Source organism: Procambarus clarkii, chromosome 48, assembly GCF_040958095.1.
Source record: "Procambarus clarkii isolate CNS0578487 chromosome 48, FALCON_Pclarkii_2.0, whole genome shotgun sequence".
NCBI lineage: Eukaryota > Metazoa > Arthropoda > Malacostraca > Decapoda > Cambaridae > Procambarus > Procambarus clarkii.
In genome coordinates, this window is record NC_091197.1 from 4,201,461 (window position 1) to 4,211,654 (window position 10,194).

The window sequence follows — 10,194 nt, forward strand, 5'->3', positions numbered from 1 at the left end:
CTCCAAGACCGGCCCACACCCCATACCCAAGACTTTCCAATCTATTTGACCCAAAAAATTTCTTAAGCTATTAAAATCAGCTTTTCGAAAATCTGGCACTTTAACAGAATTTTCTCCTACAGGTCTATTCCATTCTATGCTAAATCTGATTACTTTGTGATCACTGTTTCCTAGCTCACTCCCTATTTCGATGTCATTAATTTGTGTTTCCCTGTTAGTTAACACTAAATCTAAAATATTATTTTCCCGCGTTGGTTCCTTAATGTGTTGCGTAAGAAAGCAATCGTCAATTAATTCTAGAAAATCTTCTGCTTCACTATTCCCTGTTAAAACTGTTCACCCAGTTTATTCCACTAAAATTTAAGTCACCCATGACAAATATTGTTAGATCTAGATGCTCTAGGTATTTCATCCCATAGATGCTTTGCTTCCATTCTGTCTAAATTTGGTGGCCTATATATAACTCCTATTATAATATTATTTGCTTTTTCGTTTAATTCTATCCAAATAGTTTGTGTGGGGCTCGGTTTTGATTCTCTCTTTGAGACTACATTTCAAATTGTCCCTAACATATATGGCTACTCCCCCTCCTCGTCTAATATATCTATCTGTGTGAAATAGTTTAAATCCATTTATTTGATATTCAGCTAATAGTTCTCTATTTTCTACATTCATCCAAGTTTCGGTAAGTGCAATAATATCTATTTTTTCTGTGCAGACAAGAGCATTTAATTCGTTAATTTTATTTTTTAGACTTCTACTGTTAGTGTAATATACCCTAAGTGAATTGTTATTTTGAGGCCCTTTTCTTTCCCTGATCATTTTGCCAATTCTTTTCTCCCACGAACACATACTTTTATTACCTCCTTCCTCCAAATCAATTCCCATACCACTATCTACTAACAGTTTAAACCCAAACAAACACCTCTAACCACTGGTTCCAACGAGTTCGCAACAGCAACAACCCCAGCTCTGGATAGATGCACCCCATCACGAGCATACATTTCATTTCTTCCATAGAAGTGTTCCCAGTTGTCTATGAAAGATATTGCATTTGATTTGCAATATCTTTCCAGCCGGCAATTGACACCAAGTGCCCTCGACATCCATTCATTTCCCACTCCCTTTCTTGGAAGAATGCCACATATGATCGGGATTCCTCCCTTGCTCCTAACTAATTCAATGGCTGTCCTGAATCTCTGTATTAGTTCCTCACTCCTAACTCGCCCAACATCATTACCCCCTGCACTAATACAAATAATGGGTTTGTTCCCATTTCCCGTCATAATATCATTCATGTTTCCAACAATATCACCAATTCCAGCTTCCGGATAGCAAACCCTTAATCTGTTCCCCCTATCTCTGGCACAAAACGTTCTGTCTAAATACCTCACCTGGGAATCTCCCACAACCAAAATTCGCTTCGGTACCTCCTTAACTTTCTGATCAGCCTGAGGGGCCTGCGCTCCGCCGCTCCTCGCTGGTTTCCGTTCCGAGTGAACTGCAGGCTCACCACAGCACTCGTCCTCCAACAAGGCAAATGAGTTTGCTGTCCTTAGGGCGTCTGTAGGTGGCCTTGTCAAGGTCTTCTTAATCAAGGTCTTCTTTATCAATGGCACTTCTGAAGCTGTTCTTAACCTTTACTTTGCTTCTGTTAGAACTCGAGGATTATGCAGTTTACTTTTGGTCTCTTATTTGTTTTTATTTAAACATACAATAGTTCTTACATTCTTTTAAAGTCACGGGCACCCATAGCGCTTCGGGCAGCTCCTCAATCCTAATTTCCCCCGGAACACGACCCGCCAAATCGTTCAACAACCAGGTACCCATTTACTGCTGGGTGAACGGAGGCTTACAGTTAAGGATTGGCGCCCAGTCAACCCTCCCTGACCAAGATACGAACCCAGGACAAACGCTCGCGAAGCGCCAGGAGTGTGTTTTACCGCCACGCCAAAGAGACTGGAGAAGCACTGATGTGTACTGTATCTAAGTGTTGTACTAACAGAGATGGAAAGCAACTGAAAGTCTTCCTTGTTTAAACAAATTAAATAAACTTAATATACGTTGTCCATAAACAATTAGACACGACTAATATGCAAATGGATGAAAGGGAATAAAGGAGCTATAAATAAGATTTTAATTTAGTTTAATAGTTTAGATTAAAGGCGAAGCATTACTGGATTGTTTCAAGAGTAAGTTAGACAAACTAATTGGAATCACGTGAGGTAAACAAGGGGGGGGGGGAGGGAGGGCCTTCCACCGTTTGATTTCCTTGTTTATAAATTGACACAACTGAACTCACAAGAATTACTGAAACAGCAGAAGATCTCGTGACCCAGACGTGGCAGCTCCAAGTGTCTGTTTCACGGGACAAGTTGGGAACGAGCTAGAACTAGCAACATCTCTCAACCAACGGTGCTCTTACAAGAGACAACTCTCCATTTTGCAATCGTCAACGCCCCGGGCACTGTTGCCCCCCCCCCCCGGGCCCTAGAGCCACCTCAGGGTGGCGATAATGCACGATAACGACTGATTAACATGACTGAATAACGCTGATACGTGTTATCGTGGATGATCAAACCACTCGACACGGGAATAGTAATGTTGGCTCAACACCCAGCTCTCTCCACCCACCTTCCAAGATGGGGTGGTGCCAGCCAGCTCCCATACATCTTACAGCCACACCCAACTTCCAAACGCCCTCCCCACCCCACCCACACCACCTTAGACAGCCAGCTTCTACTAAACACTGTCAGTCTTAACCCCTTCCCCCTCCAGTCAGTCTGAACGTCCCAACAAGACAGTCTAAATTCCAACCATTTCAGAGAACCAGCTTCCAACCCCCCAACCCCCTTCTTTCTCCCCGACACAGTCAATTACCACAACACCCCCACCCCCACAAAACACCTCCACAACACCCCCACAAAACACTCCTATAACACCCCCTCCCACCGAGACGCCTCCCACAACCATCAATAAGTGTACCTGTGTCCTGGTCACTGGCTGGGTACCAAGATTATCTAATCAGTACAAACTGCGATTAAATGGTTGATAAACCAAGGTGAGCCTAGGTACAGGGACCGACGCACAACTGAGCTCGACTGAGCAGAGAACGTAGAACAGTGTGTTAAAGAACAATATAATGGAATTAGGTAATCTCTCATCAACCTTTGAAAAAATAACGAGAATAGGTTTATCTCAGAATATAAAGATTGAAGGAGACCATATATTAACACTCCTATAGACCAAGACCAATATTTGGGAGAAGGCAGAAATGAGATCTTGACTTTTGAAGACGACAGACACACTAACGCGACATTCACTTGCAATGAGAGAGATTAGAAGAGAGGAATGTAATCAAAGCAGTTGACCAAGAATGCAAGACACGACTCCAGCCCTGTTGTTCCTGGTCCATATTTATTAACGGGTGAATACAGAGGAAGATGACGATTCCTGTTAACAGGATAACATGTTCAAGACGACCCCTTGCCCCCTCTTCCTTCCTTCCCCCCCCCCCATACTGGTTCTCCCTGGAACACCACCCGGCAGTTGCTTTACAACCAGGTCCCATATTATAGTTTGGTGAACAGGGTACTAATCACCGGGTAATTATGTAATTAAAAACCGATTTATTCCTCCCAACAAAAAGGGGAGGGCCGAGCAGATAGGGTATGGTGCCCAGTCGTTCTTATCTGCCAAGGTCATGAACGTGTTCTGATCACTCACCAAAATGTTAAACCATTTTGAGTACTGGAATTAACACTCAAGATTAAGTAACTATTAAAAGAGGAGCATTTGCATAAATACTTAAGATCAACATAAGACATGGTTCTTAAGGAGTTAAAAGTACAAGCTATAAATTTACCCTTCAGGTTAAAATGTCAACTTTAAATGTTAAATTGTGGACGAGACAGCAAGCCAGTGTGGCACTCGAGTCATTAAGTGCATAACGTAAGAATTAACAAAACCATAGACGACCTATTGGCCCCTACGAGGCAGCAGCTATTGGCCCCTACGAGGCAGCAGCTATTGGCCCCTACGAGGCAGCAGCTATTGGACCCTACGAGGCAGCAGCTATTGGACCCTACGAGGCAGCAGCTATTGGACCCTACGAGGCAGCAGCTATTGGACCCTACGAGGCAGCAGCTATTGGACCCTACGAGGCAGCAGCTATTGGACCCTACGAGGCAGCAGCTATTGGACCCTACGAGGCAGCAGCTATTGGACCCTACGAGGCAGCAGCTATTGGACCCTACGAGGCAGCAGCTATTGGACCCTACGAGGCAGCAGCTATTCATATCCCCCCAAATTCATTCTTAATGTCTAACCAACGCTTGAAACAATCCTGTAATGCCATGTCTTATGTTACCCAATAACCTGTTCCATATATCCACAACGCCTTTTTCCAAACCAGTATTTACCCAGGTCTTTCCTAAATCAAAATTTATCCAATTCACATAAAATGTTTGAATTTTTTAGGGGGTTCTTATGTCGAAACAAATTAGTATTATATTTATCCTTTCCTAATGGTACCCAAGTAAAGCTCTGTTGTCCCTAAGACGGCTGCCTTGAGGCTCTTTTGGTGCAGTAGGCTACGTTCTCAGTTTACAATCTGAGCTCTAGGGGGTACATATCCAGGTTGGGGGGTGTCAGTGTATTAGTGAACCAGGACCGCTGCCACAGGGGGGCGGGCGCGGGTGGCTGGGAACGCCTAACACTAGACGAACGGACCAACAAGTCGCCAGCCAGCTTCCTCACGAACGTCAACAAAAGCAACCCAGCAAAGAGAAACAAAAGTTCCAACGGCAAACAGAAGGGCGTCGTCCGTCCGACCAGACCGTTCCCTGTACGACGACGGTCACGTCTAAAAAGTGGATCTGTCTGGCCTAAAACGTACGAACGTAGGCAGCCCCGCTCACATGTCAAAGCCCATACTCATTAGCCGGAGAAAACTGTTCATATTTCGGTGCTTTTAATCCCGCTCAAGCACCGGAATCCGGACGATTTAGTCTTTAGCGTCGATTCGTGGCTCTTAACTGAGGTACACCTCAGTTAAGAGTCACGAACAGTGCGTCGATAATCCGGCTCTTTAATGAAGTTTAAAGCAACGTAATTTACACGTTCCTTGGGATTCGAGAAAATCTACTTCCAATAGTAGATTTTCCCCTTCCCTGCGACGGTGTTGGAACCATGTGTATTGACATTTGCGTTTCCATTAGATAATTTCAGCAACGTGGAGAGGGAGGGGAAGGGACCTGCTGCATGGGTAACAGCTTCTCCTCCATATCGATCTACCCTGGCTTTGTACCCAACTCCATAGTCTCCCGAGACTGAAGGATGCCTACTACATCCTCTAGGTAGGGTGTGTGGGCCGGATACATCCGCTTGTGGCCAAGCACAACCACTTAAGACTTCACGCTTCTCAAATTAGCCTGCCAAAGGAAGCCATTTTTTTTTAGCCTATTCAATTATTTGTCGAGTTAAATGAGCATAAACTTATGATCTACCAACCTGTTAGGGTGTGGCGCTGGTGGTTAGTAACCTGCAACAGGTTGTCCTGTACCGTCACTGGTGGACACTGGTGAGAGGTGCTCACACACCAGCGGTGTATCAGTGGTATCTTATCAGTGGGCAACAACTTGTGATAGTAACGAGGGGGGGAGAGGGGGCGTGGGGTTAGGCGGGGGGGGGGGGGAGAGGGGGTGATAATCACATCGCTTACCACCCCCCTTAATCAGGGCGACCACAGCCATCACTCCCCCCTAACACAGCGACCACAGCCACCACTCCCCCCTAACACAGCGACCACAGCCACCACTCCCCCCTAACACAGCGACCACAGCCACCACTCCCCCCCTAACACAGCGACCACAGCCATCACTCCCCCCTAACACAGCGACCACAGCCACCACTCCCCCCCTAACACAGCGACCACAGCCATCACTCCCCCCTAACACAGCGACCACAGCCATCACTCCCCCCTAACACAGCGACCACAGCCATCACTCCCCCCTAACACAGCGACCACAGCCACCACTCCCCCCCTAACACAGCGACCACAGCCACCACTCCCCCTAACACAGCGACCACAGCCACCACTCCCCCCCTAACACAGCGACCACAGCCACCACTCCCCCCCCTAACACAGCGACCACAGCCACCACTCCCCCCCCCTAACACAGCGACCACAGCCACCACTCCCCCCCCCTAACACAGCGACCACAGCCACCACTCCCCCCCCTAACACAGCGACCACAGCCATCACTCCCCCCCTAACACAGCGACCACAGCCATCACTCCCCCCTAACACAGCGACCACAGCCATCACTCCCCCCCCTAACACAGCGACCACAGCCATCACTCCCCCCCCTAACACAGCGACCACAGCCACCACTCCCCCCCTAACACAGCGACCACAGCCATCACTCCCCCCCTAACACAGCGACCACAGCCACCACTCCCCCTAACACAGCGACCACAGCCACCACTCCCCCTAACACAGCGACCACAGCCACCACTCCCCCCCTAACACAGCGACCACAGCCATCACTCCCCCTAACACAGCGACCACAGCCATCACTCCCCCCTAACACAGCGACCACAGCCACCACTCCCCCCTAACACAGCGACCACAGCCATCACTCCCCCCCTAACACAGCGACCACAGCCACCACTCCCCCTAACACAGCGACCACAGCCACCACTCCCCCCCTAACACAGCGACCACAGCCATCACTCCCCCCTAACACAGCGACCACAGCCACCACTCCCCCCCTAACACAGCGACCACAGCCATCACTCCCCCCTAACACAGCGACCACAGCCATCACTCCCCCCTAACACAGCGACCACAGCCATCACTCCCCCCTAACACAGCGACCACAGCCACCACTCCCCCCTAACACAGCGACCACAGCCACCACTCCCCCCTAACACAGCGACCACAGCCACCACTCCCCCCCTAACACAGCGACCACAGCCACCACTCCCCCTAACACAGCGACCACAGCCACCACTCCCCCCCCTAACACAGCGACCACAGCCATCACTCCCCCCCTAACACAGCGACCACAGCCATCACTCCCCCCTAACACAGCGACCACAGCCATTACTCCCCCCTAACACAGCGACCACAGCCACCACTCCCCCTAACACAGCGACCACAGCCACCACTCCCCCCCTAACACAGCGACCACAGCCATCACTCCCCCCTAACACAGCGACCACAGCCATCACTCCCCCTAACACAGCGACCACAGCCATCACTCCCCCTAACACAGCGACCACAGCCATCACTCCCCCTAACACAGCGACCACAGCCATCACTCCCCCGTAACACAGCGACCACAGCCATCACTCCCCCCTAACACAGCGTCCACAGCCATCATTTGGGCTGGACGGCAGAGCAACTTTCTCGCATCATGTAAGTCAGCATTCAATCTTACCGTATAAGCCGTTTGGCACTTTACACCCCCCCCCCCCGGGCCCACCCCCAATCCTTATCCTGATTCCTTCTCAGTGTTATATAGTCGTAATGGCTTAGTGCTTTCCCCTGATAATTAGTCTTGTCCTCCCCCCCCCCCCTATAAGTGCCCTCGACCCCTGACCGCCACACCAGCTGTGTGTTCGTCACCGTCAAGAAACGTTTTCAAAACTGGCAAATCCTTGACAAGTCAAGATGCAATATGATACACATGACATGTTTGCCAGGGTTGTTGTTTGTGTTGCGTATTTCATCAAGTATCAAGAGTCGAGCAGCGGACCGAGTCATGGAGGGTTGCAATCGTGGTGTCGATCTTCATGGGAGATCAATTACTTGCGTCGAACTCGACCCCAAATTAGCGTGACGTCTATGGTTGATAAACTGCTTTAATCGATCACCGTATAAGACATTTGTTAGCATCTTTAACAACGGTAATAAAGGTTTCAGAACATGGCTTTACTAAGGGCGGCTCATAATTATCACATTTACTGTATTTTCTAGCTAATTTAAAGCAATTAATAGTGGAAAGGATCGAGACATTTTAAGCCTTGACTTTAACAAATGTGCCATCTTCTTGAGGTTATCTTGAGATGATTTCGGGGCTTTTTAGTGTCCCCGCGGCCCGGTCCTCGACCAGGCCTCCACCCCCAGGAAGCAGCCCGTGACAGCTGACTAACACCCAGGTACCTATTTTACTGCTAGGTAACAGGGACATAGGGTGAAAGAAACTCTGCCCATTGTTTCTCTCCGGCGCCCGGGATCGAACCCGGGACCACAGGATCACAAGTCCAGCGTGCTGGACTTGTGATCATACAGGAGACTCTGCCATACAGGAGAAACTGTCGAGAGGCATTTGGTATTGGACTCCTCGGGTTATCCTAAGCTGGATTAGAGCTTGGTTTTGCATAGAAACCAGAATTAGGATAAAGTAAGTTTAACCCGAGTGGGGAAAAAATGTTTCAAGTGGTGTCGCAATCTCTCCTAAGATCTGTTTATCATGTATGTAAATTTGTTTTACACATGATTGAACACCATCACTTGTCAATTTCCAGACTCATAAAAATTGAGTAAATCAAATTAAAAAGCACACTGACTTGCGTTAAAACAATCTAGACAGGCTTTTAAAATTGTAGAAAGATTCGCACTATTTTAATGCTGAAAAAGGTAGTGTTTTGGAGTCAGGTAATAAGACTCGTCAGACATCAGCTGAACAGTGAAATTGCGAAATCTGAATGAAAAAAATCCATGAAATAAGTAGGGATCTTAACCTTTAAGAATAATTCATACATGCAAAAATATAACGCCAACAGGATTCCAAAATATATTTGTAGTATATTTTTTTTACATACTTTTAATATATTATATTAATATATTTTATATACTTGCAATATATTTTTAGCATCCTCGCCTCTAATGTTGTCGAGTTATATCTTCCTCCCGTCACGCCCCCATTTAGATTATACAGTTCAGGTTTGATCACTGTACAGTACAAGAAAATTCTATTCAACGCGTACAGAGAAAGGGAGAAAAATTATTCCCCAGGAAGTAGAAACTTTCCTTAAGCGGATGTTTAAACATTTACTATGAAGCCTTCCTTACTTTTCGTCTTCCTAGAGATTAGAAGGTTAAGCGACAGACGATAGTAGTGAACATAAACAAGGCTTTAAAAAAAATTAACACAGTGGAACTAAAAACGATGGATATTAATTGGAGAGGTTTACATATAGTTAACACCTGGGTAAATACTGATTAAGACCCGGGTAAATACTGGTCAAGACCTGGAGTTGTTTTGTTGGAACATGTTGCCGGGTAACAAGGGTGTGTGACGGCAGATGTGTTTCAACCGTGAGTTAAGAGCTGTATGGATGCATTTGGGTGGATAGAAGTAGGTATAGTGCCTTGTATAGGCCAGAAGGCCTTTAGATATTACCGTTATTATGTCGTTATAATCTTATGGCATTATACACACTCACGGGATGAGTGACGCTGTCTACTGATGTGTCTACGGGAGGGGGGGGGGGATGTTCACTCGCCAACAAAGGCAGCCCGCCCGTCCTCGCCAACAAAGGCAGCCCGCCCGTCCTCGCCAACAAAGACAAATGCTCGTTAATCCCGTCGCTAACACACCCCCCCCCCCCACCCTCGTTTATGAATTAAACAGCGCCTGCAAATGACTTAACTTGGCTAAGTATTTTTCTCTAGCAGAGCATCGTTTACGTCGTCTGCCTGAATCTCCTCTCTAAACACTTCATTCACGTTCTTCAAATACCAATAACGCCAATTGAATCTAACCACCTAACTTGGGTCAGGTGGTTAGACATACATATCTATTCAACATACACTTGTATGAAATATTACCTCATACATTAGACAAATATTTGAATATACAGCATATTAAAATTGATGAATGCATCTATGCGGTTGGGCGCCGGTTGGGCAAAGTTAATCAGTCGAGTCTCGTTCAACACCGGTCCTCAGGCCAGGCTCGTTAGAGCGGCGGCCGTCCCAAGAGGCGCCTTCATAAGTGCTAACATACTAGGTAATACAAATAGGTTTGTTCTCTTGTATAAATTAATATTGTATAACGAAAATTCAGTGTAGGCGTAGGTTAGGTGTTCAGGTTCTGTTGGCGATAATTTGTGTGTATTACTGCACGTGGGTGAAGCATTTAGGGAGCCGCGATGCGAACAAAGGTCGTCAGCGAGGCACTG

General features: G+C 47.2%; 1 non-coding gene across 1 annotated transcript in view; it reads right to left on the bottom strand.

The window, feature by feature from the left end:
• Positions 1-10,194, bottom strand: part of LOC123764691 (uncharacterized) — a 21,875-nt gene that overhangs the window by 10,622 nt on the left and 1,059 nt on the right. The window lies entirely within an intron of this gene.